Genomic DNA, 24,756 nt, shown 5'->3' on the forward strand with positions numbered 1-24,756 from the left:
ATTCCCAGTCTGGAACTGCCATCGGATCGATTGATGCGGGAAAACCACTATTGCTGGAATAATCTGTGTTTGGCAGGGAATCACATCTGTGACAATTATAGTTCAAAATATGCTGGTATTATCACGCACTAAAGGAATGTCATATGTTTGCTCAGGGGATGCTTACAGTTCCTCCCCCAACGTGTGTGGACATACTGACCTTAATTGAAGGTTTTAGTATTCAATTCCTCGTTATCTCCTCCTGGCTCTTTTAACCTTGTTATGATATAAAGTTACAGAAAATGTTCCCCTTCCTACCAATGATTCGGGCAAGAGCAAGCTAACATCTAAACAAGGCAGGAGATTTCATCACGAGTAGATACGGCATCATCCAGGTCGTAATTGGCCACTTTTGAGCTAACGAAAATGAGTGTACTGTTGCATTTTTGAAGGAAATTTTCCCAAGTTGAAGATGACAAAAATTTATATCTAGCACTGTTATTCCTTAAAAGATCACACATAAACTGTTTTTGTTGTCCACATTGTTACTTTTGCATCGATCTATTTCTGTACCGTTGCATAATAATGTTTGTTTTTCAAATGCATGCATCATTTCGTTTTTATACACATGAATTAGGGATTTGAAAATTTGATACTGTATTCGTAAATGTTACATCTGTGAAGTGTATCTTGTTTTATCATTCCTCATTTCTTTGCATAACATGATGGGATCCTGAAAATTCGACCGGGATTTTGTGGAATGATTATGAATAGGCGACGTTTTGTCAGAGAAGATTGATATATACAGCGTTGCTACTGAAGTATTGGAAGTATTGCTGCAATGATTTACTCGGGTTCGAATAGAAGTAGCGAAAATAGAAATCTGTGAAGTACGCAGTCAGTTGGAAATAGTCAATTTTGAAATTGGAGGGTGAAGCTTTTATGACTACCACAAAATGACCATCCAATGAATATGTGGGTGCTATTTTCAAATGCATTCAAAACCCAGGGATATCTATAGATACCCCTGGCAAAAACCAAGTTGTGATGCTGTTGTTTGGTGAGTGGTATGGAAGCACAGCAATTACCCAAGGAAGTAGGCAAACCTACCCGAGTACTCAGAAAAACTAGAATTACTTCTCTAAAAACTACCTCCACTTGATATTTATTTATATATGATGTTATTGATGTACCAATATGATGGAAAAGCGACACCTTAATTTGGAATGAAGGTTGTGCCACTTGCAACAGTGGTTGAACGTCCACCGCTGTGTGAATGTACACCGTGTTGGCCGTCACAAGGCTACAGCGTTGTGATGGCGTATAACCGTGAGTCGTCAATGTGTGAATTGGATTTGCAATACGTGCATGACGCGCGAAATTCAATTTAACTTGACCGCGTTCATATGGCAGTAGTCCGCTAGCTTGATCAGACAAAAATACCAGCCGCGAGAAAGAAATGCGTTTTTAAAACTATTCAACACGTTCACGTTGTATTTCACTGATAAATATACCCAATGTATCATATATCATTGCTAGTTCCAGAAGTATTGCTGAGGAAGCTTTTGTTTACAGCACAACTGTGTATGCGATGAAGCGTGACATGGTACACGTTGAAACGCAGAGCTCACGGTAGTTTCCAATCATTGTATATATATCATTGGTGTTCGTCAACGGCGATGCCTGTTGTTGGATCGTGACGTGAAACTGCTTGTGGCTCCATGTAGGAATATGGCTGACGCGAGAGATCCTCTAACTCTTCCATGAGACCGAATGGATTTTCCACTCTCTCTACTTGCCTGCACTCTCTTACGATTGCTTCCTGCGTAGTTATCTGTTTCTTCGTTTCAAGGGCATCTCGCTCAAGCTTGATGGTGGTTTCATGCAACACCCGCTTCTTCTCGAGTTCAGATTCTTCTTGTTTGAAAGCTAAACCCGCTTTCAGCACGGCCGCCTTTTCCTTGGCTTCTCTCATCTTCTGTATATGAGATTGGACACTGCCAGCTTTCGAAGAACGTCCGGATGACTTGGTTCGACTTGACCGACTAGAACCCGAACGTCTATCGCTTCTAATATCCCCAAGACGCTTCGACACTTGTAACTTGATCTCCGTTATTTCAGCTTCCAAACGTTTGAAGTCTTCTTCACATGGGCCATACTCTTCGTCCGGAAGAACATCTTTCATTACTTTCAGAATATATCTCAAACTGTCTCTATGTTGTAGCATCAGTTTCAAGGACTCTCCTACTTCACTTTCATCACTCTAGATTATTGCGATCTCTGAGCATTTTTCCATTCTCCGGCTCAAATGTTCAGTACTTTCTGAATATTTTGCCTTTATTTCTTTGTTCTGACTACGTGTCGCCGCCGGCCGCTTCTTCACTACATCAGACGGTCCTTCACCGTCATGTTCGCGGTCATTGCGGTCGTTGCGCGGTACATTGGCGTCATTAGCGGACGTTGTGCCCACATGCGCGGTTTCATGGGCTTTTTCGGCGTCATCAGCGGACGTTGCATCGACATGCGCGGTGCGAGTGGCTTCATCGGATACCTTTGCATCAGCGGACGTTACATCCACATGCGTGATGGTTCCATGGGCTTCATCGGATGCCTTTACATCATGATCACCCATCTCGTGATTGGTTGGCGTGTCTTTCGAAGCCATCGTCGAATTGCTTCAGTCTCCCGTTCTTTCGACAAGCGTATATTTTAAAACTGTAACTCTCCTAACGTAAGGAGAGTTATTGATACCACTTTTAATTGAACTCAAATTCCACGACCGATAATGACAAACGATGATCCGTCGATGAATGTGGAAATGATATATTCGAATGAACGACGTAACAAATGAATGTTCCAAATACAGCAAATAAAGTTAGTCGTGGAATTAGGTTTTAAAATAGTGGTCGCCTGAGGTTATGAAAGACAAGCCTAAACAATAGAAACACATGTCAGTTACGAGAGACCACAGGAAACAAATAACAACTAACAGCGTACCAACTCAACGTAGCTAACACATAGCGCTAACGACAGAACCGAATAAACTAGACGCGGTGCTCAATCAACATATATAGAGAACAACACTTGCGGCGCCTAATAAATTACTGATAATTACTACACACTGCAGATTACTGCAGTAACAATTACAATTACACGAAAAAATGTACTGAATTACATTCAGCTCAATTACAAATTACAATTGATCCAACTCTGGTTTCTTCTATTCGTCAAGCTTCACAGCTGAACTAACTGCTATCTCCGAGGCACTGAAGTGGATTTTAGAAAACGGTTCGTATGTAAAGAAATATTTACTACTGTCGGCCGGTTGCAGTGCATTGCAACATCTACAGAAAGAGCGTTTCCGAAGGATGAGTAAGTTACCAAATGAAATTTCAACTAATCTACTTGAGCTTGAATTCCAGAAAATACATATTATCTTCGTTTGGATACCAGCACACGTCGATATTAAAGGTAGGGTTACCATATTTTGGAAATCTGAAAAGAGGACACTTTTTCAGAATTTTCAGACTTGCAAAACCGGAGGAGAATTCTCAAAACACGGTAAATTGTTCCCACTTTGCGGTGGGCTGACTAAAAAAAAAGGTCAACTTTCTCGCTCAGCGCCAAAAATACCGTTATTTCCTCCACATTGTCAGGTGGTTGACTTTCCGCCCAGCTCTCGAAGTACCCGCCAGAGCCTCACTCCGGGGCTGATTTACGGCAGATCAGTCCAATTTTGCAGTAAATATGACCTAAATTCTCAAAAAAGAGGACAAACGGGCGTCCTCCGAGGACACTTTCAAAAAAGTCAAAGAAGAGGACAAATCCTCCTAAAAGAGGACGTATGGTAACCCTAATTAAAGGCAACGAGACGGCAGACCAATTGGCGAAGTCCACAGCAACGTCATCTGGAGGGCGGAATCCTACAAATACAGTTTTGACAAGGCATGAAGCGGAGCAAGTCATACTGAAATATTGCAAGCAAATTTGGAACCAACATTACCTCGAAGAAGATGAAAGCTCTCATTTCAAACTTTCTCATTTCAAACTTTTTCGTCTATCTCTTCATCATACTACACCACCTCTTGAAAATCGCATAAGTGACCGAATATTATTTCGATTGCACTCAGGTCATTGCGGACTGAACGCACACTTGTTTAAGATTGGAATCACACCATCACCACACCCAGCTCAAGACCCGCATTTCCGAGCCACTGTCGAGCAGGTTCTTCTCTACGGAATAGAGGCACTCACGCTGACAGAAAAGCTGGCTAAGACGCTCAACGCTAACTACGATGCACTCCTCCGCTACGCACTCGGCATCCACCACCCGGAGCACATATCCACCAATGCACTGCGAAAACTCACAAAAACGGTCCCATACCGTTTGCTGGCTGCTGAACGACGCTTCCGCCTAATCGGTCATCTAGTGCGGCATCAAGACGATCAACCAGCCGCTGCCATCATCAACCACATTCCGACGGAGCCATGGCGCAGAGGTGGCTGGAATAGAACCACATGGCGCTCGACAATAGAGACCGAACTAGCGCAAGCGGGCTATCGCTCAAAGACGCCCACGACCGCCCACGCTGGAGGCGCATGACAAGAGCCCAAAACTGATTATCTTGATGTTTTTTTGTTTCCTGTTTTCTTTTGCCCTTTTATTTAATTGAAAGTCGATATATATATATATATATCACCACATTGTAGCTCCTGCAATCAACCTGAGACGGTTGAGCATTTTGTAATGAACTGTCCCACGCATGAATTTCATAGAACGTTGCTGCGTCGTGCTTGTGTTTGTATGAACATTCCATTTCGCCTCGGGAACTTACTAACGGACTCAAGCATTTTGAAATACGTTATAGAACATGTGCTGAGTTGTTATCGATTTATTTGAATTGTTGCTAAATTAAAATTGAGTAATGTTGTAGTGCACATGACCTAACGGTGATAGTCGCCACTCTTTTTCTTCTACCAATAAATAAATAAATACAGCCGATGGTTTCATTTCACGCAGCAACATTAAAAAGTAGGTTTTATGTTTTGAATTCCAAGCAACTTTCTCGGGCCGCACAGAATAGCTCCGCGGGCTGCACTTTGCCCAGGTCTGGTCTAGGCTAGGGTTACCATATTTCAGCAACCCAAATTTCGGACACTCTTTAGCGCCCACTAGTGGATTTAAAAGTGAGTCATGACGTCACACTAGCAAAGCTTTGCTCATAGACCAGCGGTGGTCACGATCCGGTTCAGGAGTATGTGGCTGTGTGGTTGTGTAACCGGGACCGAAAGCACATGTTTTCAGCCCCCTCCCGCTCAAATAAAAAATAATTTTGAGCCCACACTATAGGGTAATCGATGCAACTTCTAGGGGAGGAGGGTGCTTGCTATAGGAATCTGGTTTCTATATTGGGGTTACCATATTTCAACATATTTGTAAACCCCAGAATAAAGACAAACGACCCCCCCCCCCATTTGGAACCTTTGGAAATCTTTGAATAAAGCATTTAAGCAGCCTTAAAGGGGCACTGCGCTCTAAAAATGATGTGGTCTCAAATTGAAGGGCAAAACGAAAGAAAAATTTTGGCCGCAGCCGTTTTCTTCAGAACGCCACCGTAATGGAGCTGTAATGTACTGAAATTTCCAGAGTTGCAGCACGCTCCAGTAGTCACGCAGAGATCGAACTTTATATAGCTGTCAGCCGATGTTATGAAGGAAATAGAATACACTAGGCCCGATTTTGACATAAATCTCCTGACTGTACATCTTCCGTTCAACGCGGTATCTAAACCACCTTGGCGTGTACGACATATTTCCTTCATAACATCGGCTGACAACCAGTGATGAGCGGATGTTGGATTTTGAGAATCCGAATCCGTCCGACAGTTTTTATGCCTGCGGAACTATCCGTCCGAGTCCGGATAATCTCATCCAACTATCCGAATGTATCCGGAAATCTCTTACAAGAATCCGAAAAGGAAAATCCTTATCGAATAATGATATCGCAGAATATCAATTGTACAGCTGAGCTTAGTTACAGTTCTGCACTAGAAGATCACGAATTGTATCTATGGAATGAACAAAAATTGGAACTTTAATCATAGGAAAGTTAACGCAAAGAAACAACGCTACTAATTTGAAGTAAGTGTGCGAATGAAAATGGTATCTCGATCAAAAGCAAATGGAAAATGACGAAGATTATTAAGCCATGACCATATGTAACAATCAGGCATTTAACCATATTACCCAATATATATCAAGAAGTAATAGTAGCAAGTTGTGACCATGGAATTTTACGATCGGGAGATGGTCAATATTGGATGCAGATAAGCCACATTTTGCCCACAAGTGCTGAAAGGCGTAAAGGCCTGTTTAGTAGCAACTTGCTGATGCTTATAATACCTTTGGTCAATCAGTTCAAAGCTTCGAGCATGACGCTTATAGTCGAGTCACACAAAATGTCAATAATAGCACCATCCTGAATGTCCCTCAATCTGTCCAAATTTCCTCTCCAGTAGCTGGTCAGTGGTTGTCTTGCCGACTTGTTTATTGGAAGAGAAGAAACTCATCTTCAACTGTGCTGTACCCTTGGCCTTTCGGATATGGTTTGTAAGGTTCATTGTACCACTTGAAAACGTCTGGTGTTTCACTTGAACATAGTAATTATAGCATTCAGCAGAGCCAGTGTCCCATAAATCCGGAAGCAATCCCTCCACACTTCACTCTTGCTGTGCTATCTCTCAAGACGTTGACTTTCTTCAATCCATTATAATGTAGGCTTACCATATTTCGGAAATGAAAAAAGAGGACACTTTTTCAGAAATTTCAGACAAGCAAAACTGGAGAAGAATTCTCAAAAACAGGTAAATTTCACCCGCTTCATGATCGGATGACTAAAAAAAAAAAAAAAAAAGGTCGTCACTTCCGCTCAGATCTCAAAAACACGTTTTTCACTCCACATTGCCAGGTGGATGACTAAAAAAAAAAAAAGCTACGAAACTCTGCACTCAGACGAGGAGTTTGACAACATTCAAGGTCTTCAAATAATGCAATATACTAGTTGATGGAGCTCCACTGAAGAGACATGACGCATCACTAACGCACTGATCAACACTACTTGGCGTTGACTTTCAAACTGTTTACATGGTCTCTCATTGAAATCATGTGGAAAAGCACCATAACCACGCCAAAGTCTTTTTTCACAATTTTTCAACTGAAATCAAATTTACTAAAACAGACCATTGCTTGACAAAACAACTAACAGCTTTTTCTTGTATGGCTTAGTGGTTCTGGATGATTGATTCCGTCAATCATATTGGAGAAAATATTGCAGCTGAAGGAAGGGAAGAGTACAGAGTAGGCAGGAGAGTTGAGTAGGTTTGCTTTCGTTGTAACGGTATATAGGAATTCTGGATTTTATAGCCTTGTTATATGTTATTAGTTTGCCTTAGTATGATATGCATGTATCTTGAATGATTTCAAAGAGGCTGGTAGGCTACTGTATCGTCAAGGCATCATTATATTAATTATCATACATTTTATCTGTGTATATATCTTCTTACATAATTTTCTATGTAATTATCTGACTCCAGAAAGTTACTTGTACATGTTTGTATCCATATTCTTATTTGATTGACCGGGCTGCAAGTGTGTGAATAGCTGTTAACTCGACGTGCCAAGCTGACAAGAAGTCCAAGTCCACACTGGGAATACCTTCTCACAGAATGGAGTTATTACATTGTTGAACGTCATCAGGATATATTCCGTTATGATCATGAACTGCTGGAAGACTCATGGTAGCTAAAGATTGTGCCATAGCACAAGCACCGCTGTGTAGTGTTGATCGAAAGGGTATCATACAACTACTGTGGCAGCATGAAAATCATTCATGCTACAAGTACGCAAAGAGGGATTTGACTTACCGGTATATTAATCTACAGAAGACTGCCACGACAACAACTTTGAGGATTCTAGAAATTGCATGCCCTATTGTGACATTCATCAGCAATGGGTTCAATTTTCAAAAACTACATGTGAAGGCGGGAAGCAAACGCAGTTCTGTGACTGATGTTGAAACTATACCTTCAATTTTGCGAACTTCAGACACTGCTCTGCGAGAATACCGTACTGATGATAACCATGTCAGGCGAGCTCATGTCCAATCATACCATCTTTTATCAGCTCACATATTATATATCGTTAGACTGGCAAGTATGGTATACTTGATGTGTTTAGCTAATAAATCTGATAACATGGCTGATCTTTTAGTATTGTCTACTCTTGAATGGTTAGAATGGTAGTGGCAATAGTTGATCCATATTATCTTGGACTCTTGACAAACATTTTTAGACTGCTACCAGTCATATCGCAAGGTGTCAGCTGTCTGTATTTGGTTATTGAATTGATGACTTCTTTTTATAGGCCTGTAATCAAATCTCACATCTGGTTACAACTATCCGGAAATATCCTATCAAAAGTTACAACTATCCGACAATATCCGAAAAAATATTTGTGATAATATCCGAGTCCTATCCGACTGCCACAAAATCGTCTAATACCCGGTCCGAATGCTATCCGAGTCCGTCCGATGCTCATCACTGCTGACAACTATATAAAGTTCGATCTCTGCGTGACTGCTGGAGCGTGCTGCAACTCTGGAAATTTCAATACATTACAGCACCATTACGGTAGCGTTCTGAAGAGAACGGCTGCGGCCAAAATTTTTCTTTCGTTTTGCCCGTCAATTTGAGACCACATCATTTTTAGAGCGCAGTGCCCCTTTAACGATCTCTAAGAATATACCGCACCGTTCTCCTAACTCCTATAATTGCGATTACAATTGGGCTTATTCCAGTAAATGAAGGTTGTTTTTATTTATATTTTATTGCAGATTTTGCGAGGATGGTAGTCTCCATATTAAAATCAATAAATGTGATAGTAAATCGCGCGCAGCGCGTAGAAAAATATCATGCATCAGCATAAATATTCCCCCCAAAATATTGTTTTTATGCTGATTTACGAAAAAGTTATGAGCCTACGTCAAGTCTTCAAAATTCCGGACATTTGGCATATTTTAGAAATTCCTCCCGGACGCTAGTTTGAACAGTGAAATTCCGGACATGTCCGGGAAATTCCGGACGTATGGCAACCCTAGTCTAGGCCATACCGGACATTGTTGTCAGCGTGAGGCTATTGCTAAATTGATATTAAGCATAGGTTTCTATACTTGCTACTGATATTAGGCAGGGCCGTAACAGCACTTTGTCAGCCCCCCCAGAACTTTGGTCTTGGGCCCCTCATAGGGTTATAGGCCGAACTTCTGGGGGGCTTCGCCCACCAGACCCTCTTCCGGCGATACACTGTTTACCGCTATTTATCATTATCATTGGGAGTTTGTTTAGTGAATCAGCTTTTGTTGCCTAAGCGCGCGAAGCGCGGAAAATTTCTAGAATTCATGATTGAATCGGTCAGTATGATCGGGAATTGCATATATATTGTTATCAATTTTTATCTTCTCTCTGCTCACGTAATCAGATTTGCCGGTAGAACTGAGTGAGGTGTGTTTGAAAAGGTAGGACCACTCAATAATAATTAAACATCTTCGGGCGTATACCCGTTGGCAGGAACGAAACAGTACCTCGTCAGGCCCCAAAAAACGTGGGTCTTGGGCTCCCATAGGGTGTAAAACGACCCCCCATCACGTTGTTCGCGTTTGTCACGAAATCATCCGTACTGTATTGTGAGGCAGCCCGAAGCGCGAAAATTTTCGATAATTTATGATAAAATCGGTCAATGAGATCGGCGATTGCATATATATTATGCTATCAATTTATTGTCCTCTCTACTCACGTAATTAGATTTACCGGTAGAGCTGAGTGAAGTGTCTTGAAAACGGGAGGGCCCGTCAATAGTAATTAAACATGTTCGGGCGGGCGGATCCGTAGATATGACTTCTTTACATGATGTTATTTCGTGACTTCCAGTCTGCTCTATCAAAAAATATAGAATCGCTCAAACGTAGGCTTCTAAATTAAGAGACCCGCACGATTTCAAATTGGTATTTCTTCACTGGCATAAAATTTTTTCCAGCGGGATGGTAGCCTATTTGTCTTGTGAGGTTCAGATAGCAAAGACAGGAACATTCGGCGCCAGTCATTTAGGCGCCTATGGACAATTAAACCTATATGTATTTTGTATATATAACTAAGTCTTCGGTCAGCATACGGGCATAGACCTTTTCGGCCAAGGTTTTCTCACTGCCGATCGTTCTGGCACACTTCTTGGAGTCGCATGTTATATGGCCTAAAACTTGATTATATGTCTTGGTGGGTCGTGGTGCGGTAGTGGCCCAATACCCAATAATAAAGATAAATGGCTACTTGAATTCGCGCCAGCGCGAAAAAATTGCATAAATTTTGAAAAAATACTCTATGATTTATGCTAATTCACGAAATAATTTTGGGCCCCCTTCGAGCTCGCCCCCCCCCCCCAATTGGGGGGTTTGGGGTGCGGCAGTTACGGTGCTGATATTAGGTCTACCTCATAAACATGTTTTACTGTAGCCAACGGATTTTATGATACAACAAACATTTACGCCTGCTATAGTGTTTACATTAGACATAGATGTATTCTTCATATCAATTTCATTGATTGGTTGAAAAAGCATCATTCGCTGACCACCTACATGTAGTGTATTTCGTTCTTGTTGTTTTATGATTGCGAGTCAAGCTCACAGCAGACAGTCACTAAATATTCACAAATGGAAAGCTGAATATTTCGAGCAAACTTTTGTAACAAATCAAGTAAAATTTTTGAGATTGGCAAGGTGCATATGCTCGTTTAGTTTTGATTTTTTATGCTGCCAGTATCATGCAGAGAGTGGTCCGAAGTTGAAACGCGAAGAAATTCAACCAAAGGTGTTATGATGACGTGGAAAATTGTAATATATGAAAAAGGTTCACAGTGCAGAACCTACCAAGGTTCGTTTGTGAACGTGAAGCTCTAAACTTCACGTTCACACCATCCCTATACTGTAAAACTCAAAGTCGAAATATGTCGTGAAAATTGCGTAGCTATTGACGAAACACAATTTTAATCCGCTTTCAAATTGCAGGCGAGCTCACGGATCTAAAATGCCTCGAGCGCCAAGCGCTGGCGTCACACGAACATACGTTAATATAGGAATTGTTTAAAATCTGACACTTTCGTGTCTGGCGCTGTCGCGTGTTCACGTGTCGTATTTAGTAGGGATGGTGTGAACGTGAAGTTCACGTTCGCGTTCTGTGTGTGAACCTCGGAAATTTAGAGATTCACGTTCACAAACGAACCTTGGTAGGTTCTGCACTGTGAACCTTTTTCATATATTACAATTTCACTTCATAACATATATTTGATTGAAATTTATTGCATTTCAACTGCGGGCCACTATGCATCGCGCTGGCAGCATAAAAAAATCAAGACTAGACGAGCATGCACCTTGACAATTTCAATAATTTTACTTGCTTTGTTACAAAAGTTTGCTCGAAATATCCAGCTTTCCGTTGGTGAATATTTAGCGACTCTCGGCTATGAGCTTGACCCGTAATCACACAACATAAAGAGCGAAATAACCTACATGCAGGTAGTGAGCGAATGATGCTTATTCAACCAACTAATGAAATTGATATCGTTGTCTGATATACGGGGCCAATCTTGATTTCATGTGTTTATTCTATCATAAAAACTAAATTGGGATGTTGGGTACTGCTGTATAACTTGTTAAAGGGGTAATATCGGTAGCAAGTATACAGAAACCCGTTTAATGCTCTGCTTAATATCAACGTAGCAATACTCGGACACCGAATACATGGTCCGGTCTGGGCCGTTGGGGCGTAAGCTTATATTCCCTTACAAGTCCTCGTCTAAATTGTGGGCAAATCGACGGAAGATATTGATTTTATGAGATTACCATATATCATTTGATTGTCCCAGTTGATAGATACATTTAGCGATGTTTAAAACGTCAATATCTACTTCAGTATCGTGGCATTATGTGGTCCGAGTCGTCGTTTGGTATCGTGTACATTAATATAGGCTATCACTTCACTGAAATGTAGGGTCGGAATTAGCAATATGACGTCATAAGGTTCACGTTCGCGTTCACACAGAACCTTTCAAAAAGGTTCACGTTTGACGTCTCCCAGTTCGAGAACTACTACACTGAAAGTAATTGGATGGACATGAAGATGATGATTACGAGCTGATAATTTACCCGAGCTTAGAAAATCACAAATTAGATTATCATTTATGGTGCAAATTTAGAGGTTACGTGGACTTCTTGAAAATACCTGGGGACCTTCGGTTGAGAACCACTGCTCTAAATTATCAGAGCTCGTGGACAAAAAGTCAACCGGCCGTTCGAGCCATCGATAGATTCATGTGTCTTTAGATCAGGAATGACAAACTGTAACCGCGGGCGAGAATATTTAAGTTCATGATCTCGCACTATGGCGTATGGGTTCCCAACCTTTTATGATCATGGCTCAGATTCCGTCTTGAAAATGTTCCGTGGTCCAGTATAGGTCGAGCATACAAAGGGTCAACACTAATTTTAAACTGGAACAGCCACGTGCAATTAAATTGAAGCACTGGGAGGTCGTCGACAGCATTCTACAAACCTAGCAAATGAGAATACTGAATGAAAAACACCCAATCGGATTAAATCCCGATATTAAGCATACCCGCTACGTGTTTTTAGACATTGCATCTGAATCATATTAATCCTTTACCTATTATGTGTTTGCATGTACAAGCGATAATTCTAATCTGTGATTGTAAAACTTTGCGTGTCTTGGCTGAGAAAATAGTTTGCAAATAAAGTCTAGCTGTTCTCTATTTCTCGCATTCAAACTATTGCGCACGCCCGTCTTGTGCCAGTCACGTAATCAACTGCCGCATCTTTACGATAACTTGTTCAACCTCATTCCAGTTGACAATTACTATAGGCTATGCGCTTGTGCGATGTATACGTAAACGACAAACTTGCGTTTTGGATATCAATGGCGAGATCTTTCGAGGTCGTTTCATTCTTGATGTTATCAGGGATATCACCAAATACTAGGGATGGTGTGAACTAGGGATGGTGTGAACCTCTGAAAGGTTCGGGTTCGTGTGAACGCGAACCTTTTTGAAAGGTTCTGTGTGAACACGAACGTGAACTTCGTGACGTCATATTGCTAATTCCAACCCTATCCTTCAATGAAGTGATAGCCTATATTATTGTACACGATACCTAGCGAAGACTCGGGCCACATAATGTCGCATTGCTGAAGTACATATTGGCGCTTTAAACGTCGCTAAATGTATCAACCGCGGTTATCAAAGGATATAATAATCTCATAAAATCAATACATTCGTCGTTTTCGCAACAATTTCGACGAGGACTTACCAGGAAATATAAGCTTACTCCTTAATGGTCTTAGCCAGACCGGACAATGTGTTCGGAATCTGAGTATTGCTACATTGATATTGAGCAGAGTGTTAAACGGGTTTCTATACTCGCTACCGATACCATAAACAAGTTATATAGCAGTAGCCAGCCCCTCAATCGCACGGATTTGGTTTTAATGATACAGTAAAGATATCAATGTCATTGATTGGTTGAATAAGTATCATTCGCTGACTACGTATATATCGCTCGTGATGTTGTGTGATTGCGGGTCAAGCTCACAGCAGATAGTCACTAAATATTCACAAACGGAAAGCTGGACATTTCCACAAATTTTTGGTAACAAAAATGCAAGTAAAACTTTTAAAGTTGTCATGGCGCATGCTCGTTTAGTATTGATTTTTTATGCTGCCAGCGCCATGCATAGAGTGACCCACAGTTGAAATGCAATAAACTTGAACCAAAGATCTTATAATTAAGTGCAAATTACAATTTACCAAAGAGGTTCACAGTGCATAACCTACCAAGGTTCTGTTGTGAACGCGAACCTCTAAATTTCCGAGGTTCACACACAGAACACGAACGTGAACCTCACGTTCACACCATCCCTAGTGTGAACCTCTCTACGTATACATCGCACAAGCGCATAGCCTAGTAATTGTCAACTGGAATGAGGTTGAACAAGTTATCGGAAAGATGCGGCACTTGATGAAGACCTCCCAGTGCTTCAATTTTATTGCACGTGGCTGTTCCAGTTTAGAATTAGTGTTGACCCTGTGTATGCTAGAGCTATACTGGACCACGGAACATGTTCAAGGCGGAATCTGATCCATGATCATAAAAGGCTGGGAACCCATGCGCCATAGTGCGAGATCATGAACTTAAATATTCTCGGCCGCGGTTACAGTTTGTCATTCCGGATCTAAAGACACATGAATCTATCGATGGCTCGAACGGCCGGTTGACTTTTTGTACACGAGCTCTGAGAATTTAGAGCAGTGGTTCTCAATCGAAGGTCCGAGGTATTTTCAAGGAGTCCACGTAACCTCTAAATTCGCACCATAAATGATAATCTAATTTGTGATTTTCTAAGCTCGGGTAAATCATCAGCTCGTAATCATCATCTTCATGTCCATCCAATTACTTTCAGTGTAGTACAGTGGTTCCCAAACTTTTTCGGTGTGAGGGCCGAATTTAGAATTTCAGAGTACGGTCGGGGCCGCACGAATACTACGGCTATGAAACGGACCCACACAGTCATCATGGCTATTTCAGAGTAGTTTTATTGCCCTGGCGAGATTTCAAAACAGTACACTGTTTACCACTACTTATCTGCTGCATTGGGTGTCCGTTGAGTGAATCAGTTTTTCTCACCTAAACGCGCGAAGCGCGAGAAATTTCTTTAGTTTCATGACTGAATCGGTCAATATGATCGGGAATTGCATGTATTGCTATCAATGTTCATCCTGTCTCTGTTCACGTAATCTGATTTACCGGTAGAGCTGAGTGAGGTGTGTTTGAAAAAGTATAGGCCCCCTCAATAGTAATTAAACATCTCCGGGGGTATACCCGTTGGCAGGAACGTAGCAGCTCTTCGTCAGGACCCCGGGCTCCCATAGGGTGATAAACTGACCCCGCATCACGTTGTTCGCTTTTGCCACGAAATTAAAGTTGTACTGTTTAGTGAGACAGCGCGACGCGCGAATATTTCAATAATTCATGATAAAATCGGCGAATATGATCGGGAATTGCATGGTTGTCCTCTTTGCCCACGTAATCAGATTTACCGGTAGTGTTGAGTGAGAGGTGTCTTTGAAACTGCAGACTCCGTAAAATTAAACATATTCGGACGGGCGGACTCTTAGGTATGACTACTTTGCATAATGTTATTTCGTGACCTCCTGTCTGCTACATCAAAATATGTAGAAATGCCCAAACCTACTAAACTGAAAGATCACACGATTTCAGATTGGTATTTCGTCACTGCCATATAATTTTCTTTCCTGCGGGATGGTATCTGTCTTGTGAGGTTCAGATTGCCAAGACAAGAACATTCGGCGCCAGTCATTTAGGCGTCTATTTAGACAATTAAACCTATATGTATTTTGTATATATAACGAAGTTTTTGGTATTTCGAAGTGTTTGGTCAGCATAAAAGCAGTCCTTCACGGCCAAGGCTTTCTCACTGTCGATCGTTCTGACACACTTCTTGGAGTCACATGCTACATGGCCTAAAACTTTATATGTCTTGGTGCGTTGTGGTGCGGTCAAGGCCAACGCTGATAAGCCTATTTCTATAAATCTTGCGTATTTTTTCTTGGGCAAGAGTACCCAATAATCAAGATAAGTGGAGAATTCAAATCGCTCCTAGCGCGAAAAATTTTTGAAAAAGTTGCATAAATTTTCAAAAAACACTCTATAATTTATGCTAATTCACAAAATAATTTTGGACCCCCATCGAGCTCGGCCCCCCTCAATTGGGGGGTTTGCGGTGCGGCAGTTACGGCCCTGACTATAGGACTACACCAATTATGCTGCTTTTAGCCGGCTAAAGCAGTATGCATCTCGGCGTATTCAACCGTGGATCACGTGTTGCACATCTAGTTATCATAAGGTTACCATTCGTCTTCTTTTAAGATGATTTGTCCTCTTTTTTAATTTTTTTAAAGTGTCCTCGGAGGACGCCCAAATGTCTTCTTTTTTGAGATTTCGTCTTCTTTTTTGAGGATTTTGGTTACATATAGGGCCAAATTCGACTAATATACACTAAGTCAGCACTGTAGGAACGCTACGGCGGCTATTTCGGGAGCTGGACCGGAAAGATAAGCTTTTTTTCAGTCAACAACCTGTTAATGTGAAAGAAAAACTGTATTTTCCGGGAGTTGAGCCTCTTTTTTTAAGCCAGCGACCACGAAGTGGGAAAAATTATCAATACCTATTTTTATCTATAGCTATACTGCTCGCTCAACTGGAAAGTTAGGGCATATTGCATTGAAACAGCAGTGACGTAACGTTAGCAGTCTATACTCACAACTTTCCTGCAATTCTATAATTAAAAGCTACAGAGGCCAAGCAAAGCAAGAGTATTTTATAAATATAAATTTTAATTTTTGTCATAAATCGATTCCCTAATATATTTTCGGGGGCCGCAAGAAGGCTATCTGGGGGCCGCACTTAGGAATCACTGGTGTAGTAGTTCTCGAACTGGGAGACGTGAAAGCATCAGAAGGGTGGCGCGAAACCGAAGTTTATTGAAAAATGTTTTAGCGCTCTGCGCGATATAATCCCGGCCTATCGTTGTTGCTCTGTGTATTGTCTGACTTTTATATTTCACAATTCTCTCATCAGCAGCCATAAACTTCTATGCCATCAAACTATCCGTTGGGATTGCTAGCATTCTGGTTGCACTTTTTAATATTTTGTGATATCATGGTAAGTGGGTACTAGGGTTGTTCAAAATTTGGTAAATGTTTGGAATACTGCGTATCCATGGCTTATTCTGTAGATTATTGTTAAAAAAAAACAATATTGGGCCTGAAAGAAGCTCGCAGGAAAGTCTGTAAGATTTGTCTAAATGCGTTTGAAAGTCGTTGTTGAAGAGTGGGCGGGCCACCGACAGCAGAGTTGCGAAAAGGCGGGCAATCACGAAAGCATGGTTCTTGATTGGGTAATCGGCTAAGCTTCAAGGATTACTGCAACAGCTGACTCGGATTCGGGTGCTTCGCTTTACTAAATTGATAGTCTGTTTTGCTGAGGTCGAGTCTGTTTGTAGCGGCTGTGGTTCTGTACAAGCGCGTTGTGGGTTGATGAGTCATTAGTAGTACTGTAACACGTGTTCTTTGAATGCTTTAGAGTCGATAACAGTAGTTTATGATTTGGAGCAACAATATTGCAGTCATGGCAGAGGCAAAACGGCGAAAGATTGTACACATGCCGCAGCGAAGAACAAGATCTAAATCTGAGCAGTACCAGTAGCAGTACTTGGTCGGATATACTTGGCGATTACATCTGTGGCTCGAGATTACCTACTATACGAGAAGTAATAAGTTACTTTCTGCATCTGAAAGAGCATTGACCTCAGTCAACCCCTACTCATGAACTATGTAATGTGGTGGTGGATGATGTAATGACAGTGTGGAAAATGGCGAGAATTGCGACAATGCAGAAATCACATTTGGTGCGATCACTTCAAAACCTGCACGAAAGATGGCGTGATCACATGGTATGCCCACCTTACGAAGAGCTTGAGCAGTCCTGACAGAAAACAGCAATTCAAGACTCAGACTATTCCTATATGTTTTAAAGAACGAGCAGCAATGGAAGTTGACTTCAAGCTACTACTGACCAGAAAAGATTTCTTCACACGGGATGACTACAGACAATGTGTGACTAATGCTCTTGCTCTTCTCGGTGCAGGTGAAGATATACGTGTCCACAAACCTGGTGCAACACACCATGCAAGATGGATGGCCACAATTCTGTATGCTCAGAAGATGTTCATATGGGCTTATCAGTTATATTACAAAACTGAAGAAGTGGAACTACTGCATCGCTTCAATTTATTTTTAGTTCTCTTTTATATCCCTGCCTGGGTTGATTCTATAGCATCGGTCGTGATGCAGCCGGTAATGACTTGAGATTGATCCAGGACATGTTGAGTTACAAGGAACATGATGAACAAGTTTCCAAAGCTGCTTCACAAAAGCTTTTAAAGCATGACTGGTATATTGTGGAGGAAACCGCTGTATATGCCTTGTTTTCGCTGAGTGAAAGCAATAAAACCCGAGAAAATATGGCAAAGACGCTCTTGCAGGTAGACAAAATGCAAGTTTCAGAAGGAGCCCACCCTTGCTAAATGCAACTGAACAGATCAACAAGGACACTACTTTGTATGATTTTATTGGGCCACTGTCGTGGTACGTATTTTATGTTTTTGAATGCTCTGGGGCGTGGCTAACTCAACCGGTGGATGTTTGGCACTTATCAGATTCCTACACCAGAATGAGCTCCTACATCAGTTCTGTCAAAATCGTTAATGATGCCACAGAACGAGGACTAAAGCTAAGCACAGACTATGCTGCAATCTTGACTGACAATGAACAACAAAGACAGTCTGCTTCAAGCTGTGGAACAGCATAGGAAGACAGTTGGAGACAGCAGGAACCAGTGTTGGGATGACTCGAGTCATGACTTGACTAGAGTCAGACTCGAGTCACTTTTTTCGTATGACTTGACTTGACTCGAGTCACTTTGCTAAAATGACTCGACTTGGCTTGACTCGGCGTATCAGAAATGTGGATTGACTCGTGGCTCGGAGCAAAATTCACGAGTCAATTTCAAGTCATCAAGTAATCGTAAAAATCACCGTATCTAGCATATGGTCGGATTGTTCGCGAAACGCTGGTGTGGAACGCCGCGAGAGCAGAGATGGGCGGATTCCAGATTTTGGGAATCCGTATCCGTCCTGATCCGACAGTCAAATAGGATTTCGGAGTCCGACAGTTGAGCAACAAAATTAGGATCCGAAAAAATCCTGCTATTGCTTTAGTGCTATTTCACATTAAATATAGCCTGCAAAACAGATATGAATATTATAATCAACAAATTAGTATCAAGTAATGCCTTACAAGGGTTTATTTATATTACATTTCAAATCAATAATGTTAGGTACGTTATATATCTTGAATATAAATGCAAGTAGTAGGAACTAGGCCGGGGAAATGAGCTGAAAAGACTGAGAACAGAGAAAGCAATATTAGTTGCTTTACGGAGAGGGTAAACATAGTAACCCAGGCATGTCATGATGCCAACAACAAAATCAGATATTGTGCATTGTGACTTGGCCAAGACCACTAGGCCTATAGTACTACTGAAGAATGGAACTAAATTTTCACAAGAAGTGGCATAGTCACATAACAGTCATGTATCAAACAAAATGGATGAATCAATCATAATGATCACTAGATAGAGCAGCAATGAATAGTAAATATTTTCAGCATGGTGATGTGCACAACCAATCAGAGAGTACCAGTGGTACTTCAATTCTAGTGTGTTCCCGAAATCATAAACATGAGCAATTGACCATGCCAGCATATATTCATACATTACGGGTACCACACCACACAATCATTCCAAATGACATCAGATATCAGAACCACCAGATACCTCTTGCAACAACACCTCGCTTTTCTGTCATCCTGACAACTGATGTCAAGTACCCTAATGGCTGATGAACAGGAAGGATAAGAATCAATATCTGATGAACAACTGAATTCGAAAACAAACACTTCTGCAGCTCGCTTGCTGGAACCTGCCTTCGTCCTCATCTCATCCAGCAGTAATCACATCCCTGCAGCAGAGATGAGCGGATTTGAAATTTCTATGTCCTAATCCAATCCAAATCCGAACCTTCAAATCCAAATCCTAATCCATAACTTTTTCATATTCAAGTCCATGTCCAATCCTAATCCGATTCCAACTGGAAATTCAGAAAAAATATTAATTTATGCAATGGAGGGATTCGAAAATTTTCTTTCACAACCAACGATTCACTTGATTCAAGATAACTTAGTAACCATAAGTACATTAATAACTGATCTGAATAAAGTTTGTCGCCATTCGCCACACGACATTTCAATCTCCCAGAAAATAGTTCAATCCAATCCAAATCCTAATCCGTTCTGAAAAAAATGTCTAATCCAAATCCAATCCAAATCCGACAAAATTTCACAAATCCTGTTTTTTCGAAACCTAATCCTAATCCATGCTCATCTCTGCCCTGCAGAAACTTTACTTACCATATGCTGCTTACGCATTTCAACGACGTGACCGATATCAGCGGTTTCAACGTTTTCATTTATTGTCGGAACCAGCCTGGGCTTGATCCATAGCAATGAATGCATTTAACTACGGAAATATTATCGAAGCAGCTTTTTTCAGTGAATATAAGATATCTTGAACCTTTATCACCCAATATTTGTTATGAATATCAAATCCGGCTCATATGGCAGTTTCAGAATCCGGCTCCGATCCGGCCACAGTAAAATTCATCAAATTCCTGCTCCGGCTCCGGCTCCTGAACCGGACTGTGGCCATCTCTGCGCGAGAGCGACCAATCATTCAATGATCGTGCATTTTACTGAGCCTCCCTTGTACTCACAAATAAATTTTCCGCAAACGAAGTGATCGAATGCTTACAGCTTACGTTGCCGTAAACTATAGTACCTTAACCAAACCTCTTGTTTTATTGAAATTAAATTCGAATATAGTTTTTATATTCCTCAACCATTGGCGCAGGCTCGAATTGTATAATATCAATTTGTAAATGGGTAATGTATTGCATCAAATCAAGTCGATTTTCTATTATCTATTCGCCATCTTGACTGGTAACTATAAACCAGTGTTGGGATCAAGTCACTACCTTCGAGTCACGAGTCATCTCGAGTCATTGCACATTTTGACTCGAGTAAAGTCAAGTCAATCGATTTTCGAAAGTGACTCGAGTCAAGTCAAGTCACTCGATTTTTGGAGGTGACTCGAGTCAAGTCGAGTCAAGTCAAGTCAAGTCACGAGTCAAGTCACAATTCAAGTCATGTTGCCTTTTTGAAGTATGAGACATGATTACGTCATTGCATTTTGCTAGCTGTCTGAAATACAGATTGAGTGGTCATTGATTCTAAACCAATGAGCGAATATAGAGTCAAATATACACGCAAGAAGGCCCTGTATCGCTCACATATACGTAGAACTGCTAAACTACGTAAGTAATTGCACAGCCTCAGTTTATAGTTACCAGCCAAAATAGAGAATAGCGAAACGAATTGATAAGATGCAATACATTACCTATTTACTAATTGATATGATACAATTCAAGCCTACGCTAATAGTTGAGGCTTTATTAACTATATTTTAATTCAATTTCAATAAAATAAGAGGTTTGATTGAAGAAAGAACAGAGAACAGAAATATACATTTTGCTATTAAACTACTTTACTGTACTAGTTTACGACAACGTAATCTGTAAGTTTCGATCACTTCGTTTGCGGTCAATTCATTTGTGAGAGAACAATGGAGGTTCAGTAAAGCGCACGATCACTGAAAGATTGGTCGCTCTCACGGGTTACACCAGCATTTAGCGAACAGTCCGACCATATGCAAGATACAGGGATTTTTATCGACACCGATTACTTGATGACTTGAAATTGGCTCGTGAATTTTGCTCCGAGTCACGAGTCAATCCACATTTTAGATACGCCGAGTCAAGTCATGTAGCCTCAGTTTATAGTTACCAGCCAAAATAGAGAATAGCGAAACGAATTGATAAGATGCAATACATTACCTATTTACTAATTGATATGATACAATTCAAGCCTACGCTAATAGTTGAGGCTTTATTAACTATATTTTAATTCAATTTCAATAAAATAAGAGGTTTGATTGAAGAAAGAACAGAGAACAGAAATATACATTTTGCTATTAAACTACTTTACTGTGCTAGTTTACGACAACGTAATCTGTAAGTTTCGATCACTTCGTTTGCGGTCAATTCATTTGTGAGAGAACAATGGAGGTTCAGTAAAGCGCACGATCAACGAAAGATTGGTCGCTCTCACGGGTTACACCAGCATTTAGCGAACAGTCCGACCATATGCAAGATACAGGGATTTTTATCGACACCGATTACTTGATGACTTGAAATTGGCTCTTGAATTTTGCTCCGAGTCACGAGTCAATCCACATTTTTGATACGCCGAGTCAAGTCATACGAAAAAGGTGACTCGAGTCATCCCAACACTGCTATAAACTGGGGCTATGCAACGTATATGTGAGCGATACAGGGCCTTCTTGCGTGTATAAAACTCTATATTCGTTCATCGGTTCAGAATTAATGACCACTCAATCTATATTTCAGCCAACTAGCAAAATGCAACGACGTAATCATGCCTCATACTTCGAAAAGGCAACTTGACTTGAATTATGACTTGACTCGTGACTTGACTCGAGTCACCTCCAAAAATCGGGTGACTTGACTTAACTCGAGTCACCTTCGAAAATCGATTGACTTGACTTGACTCGAGTCAAAATGTGCAATGACTCGAAATGACTCGTGACTCGACGGTAGTGACTTGATCCCAACACTAGCAGGAAGTCAACTCTAATCAGAAGCCTGTAATCTGCAACTTGTGCCTGACAATGCAACACTGATCCTGCAACATATTTTTTTTAAATGTCTTTTGTAAATAGTGCTTTTTGCCTTCATTCAATCGTGAATAAAAAGTGTAATGTGTGTTCGCTTATGGGTGAAACGTCGACTAGCCAAAACAAGTACTACTAAGATATTGACTACTGGCGGGAAATTTTTGAGCTTCACTCACTGTCAGGTCGAAGGTAGCAAGATGCATGTATCTAGTTTATTCGTATCTCAACTACAGCGAGAGCACCTGTACAATACATAGCAACACTATTACACACATTCTGCAGGTAGATAATAACTTAATGGGTTGCAATGTTGTACTATGGACTCTGGACTCTCGATGACAACATTAACAGAGGCAATAATATATCATGTCTGCAATACCACCAACAGACACGACTGCACAACAGCAGACAGAAATCGTTACCAGCAGTGTTCACAGAGTCGGTCTTTCAGCCTATCAGTAGCTTATTATTGCCAGCTTCAACCAATCAAGATTATTGGCTTCTGTTTGCCCCCCTCCACTTCATCGATTCCCCGCCCACTCGCCACGGCTACTTTCAAACGCATTTAGACAAATCTTACCGGCTTTCCTGCGAGCTTCTTTCAGGCCCATTATTGTTTTTTAACAATAATCTACAGAATAAGCCATGGATACGCAGTATTCCAAACATTTTCCAAATTTTGAACAACCCTATTGGGTACGCAATTGTTCACTATCATAAAGGGAGGCGTGCCTAAAAAAGTTTGAGAACCACTGTTTTGGAGTCTTAAGAGAAGAACGGGGACAGGGGTTTGAAAAGAGCTAAAATGTATCATGATTAACATTGTTTCGAATCATGACAGCCGATAGATATTTCATTAGGTAACCGTCACTTTCTCATTGCCTAATATCAACATATTCACCGAGCGGCATTTATTACCAACGTAATTCAGAAATAAAATTAAAATACGCTGAAGAATAAAGCTAAATTTTTTCACCCGGTCCGCAAACGTATTTATTTTTCGTTTGGCCCTCGGAGAAAGATAATTGCCCACCCCTGCCCAAGAGCCATGATACAACGATGCCAATCAACTCTCACGTCACAATTGATGATTTGTGACGTTATGGTGGCACGACGTTCACTGCATTGAATTCATCATGTGATGATACAACCCTCACACTCATCAACGACACTTGCGCATGCGAAACAATGGAAAACGACAGTTGAGCGTGCGACACTTTTGTTTAGCTGCAGATCTCGGTAACCTTTTGTAATTTACATGTTTTAATTGCATTTTGGCAAGACCGAAACAGCACTTCGCCAGCCCACCCCCAACAAACAACGTTTCTCTCGGGCCTCCCATAGGGTGATCAACCAAGCATCGGGGTTTGGGGGATTCGCCTCCATACCCCCATTTTATGACCGGCCTTTTCGCCACTATCTAATAGGGAGTATAAGTGTGTGCATGTCTGTGGCGTTGTTGCGTGTAGCGCGAAAATAAATTCAAATTGATGATTGAATTCCGTCAATAATATTTATTATCTATATTTATATCTAATGTCCATATCAGACATGGGGTGATTACTTCATGAATGTAATCAATTGCGATTACGATTACTTCTGAATGACGCGATTACGATTACGGTTACAGCAAAATCAGGAAGTAGTCGATTACGATTACGATTACATTGGAAAAGTAATCACGATTACTCACGATTACATTTATTTTGCATCTTAGAAGTTATATCGGAAGACAATATATGGATCGCGCTGAAAAGGCCTAATGAGATAACAAACTTCCTTTAAAAAAAGATGCGTCATTTGCTTGTTACGTCATCATGTACCGATTGCCCATTTTTATAGACGTCGATTTATCGTACCCAACGATTTGCATTCTCAACGATTTGCATTCCATAACCGCCGCCCCCAAATTTCCCAATAGGGTGGGGAGAGAGATCGAAGGGGACGCAAAAGTATTTCGTAAATCAACATAAATTATACAGTTTTTTCGAGAGATGTAATTAACTTGAAAATTCTCTCTGGATAGCTTGATTTTGAAATGCATACGTCTCCTCCTAAAAAAAGCATACATAATTTTTAGTAGGGTTGCATTTAAAACAAATAGTTGTTTTAATCACTTTGTTTAAAACACGTTTTAAACATATTTTAAACGG

The sequence above is a fragment of the Botryllus schlosseri genome, chromosome 6 (assembly GCF_051294905.1).
Source record: "Botryllus schlosseri isolate E-star chromosome 6, Bs_hap1, whole genome shotgun sequence".
In the NCBI taxonomy this organism is placed as follows: domain Eukaryota; kingdom Metazoa; phylum Chordata; class Ascidiacea; order Stolidobranchia; family Styelidae; genus Botryllus; species Botryllus schlosseri.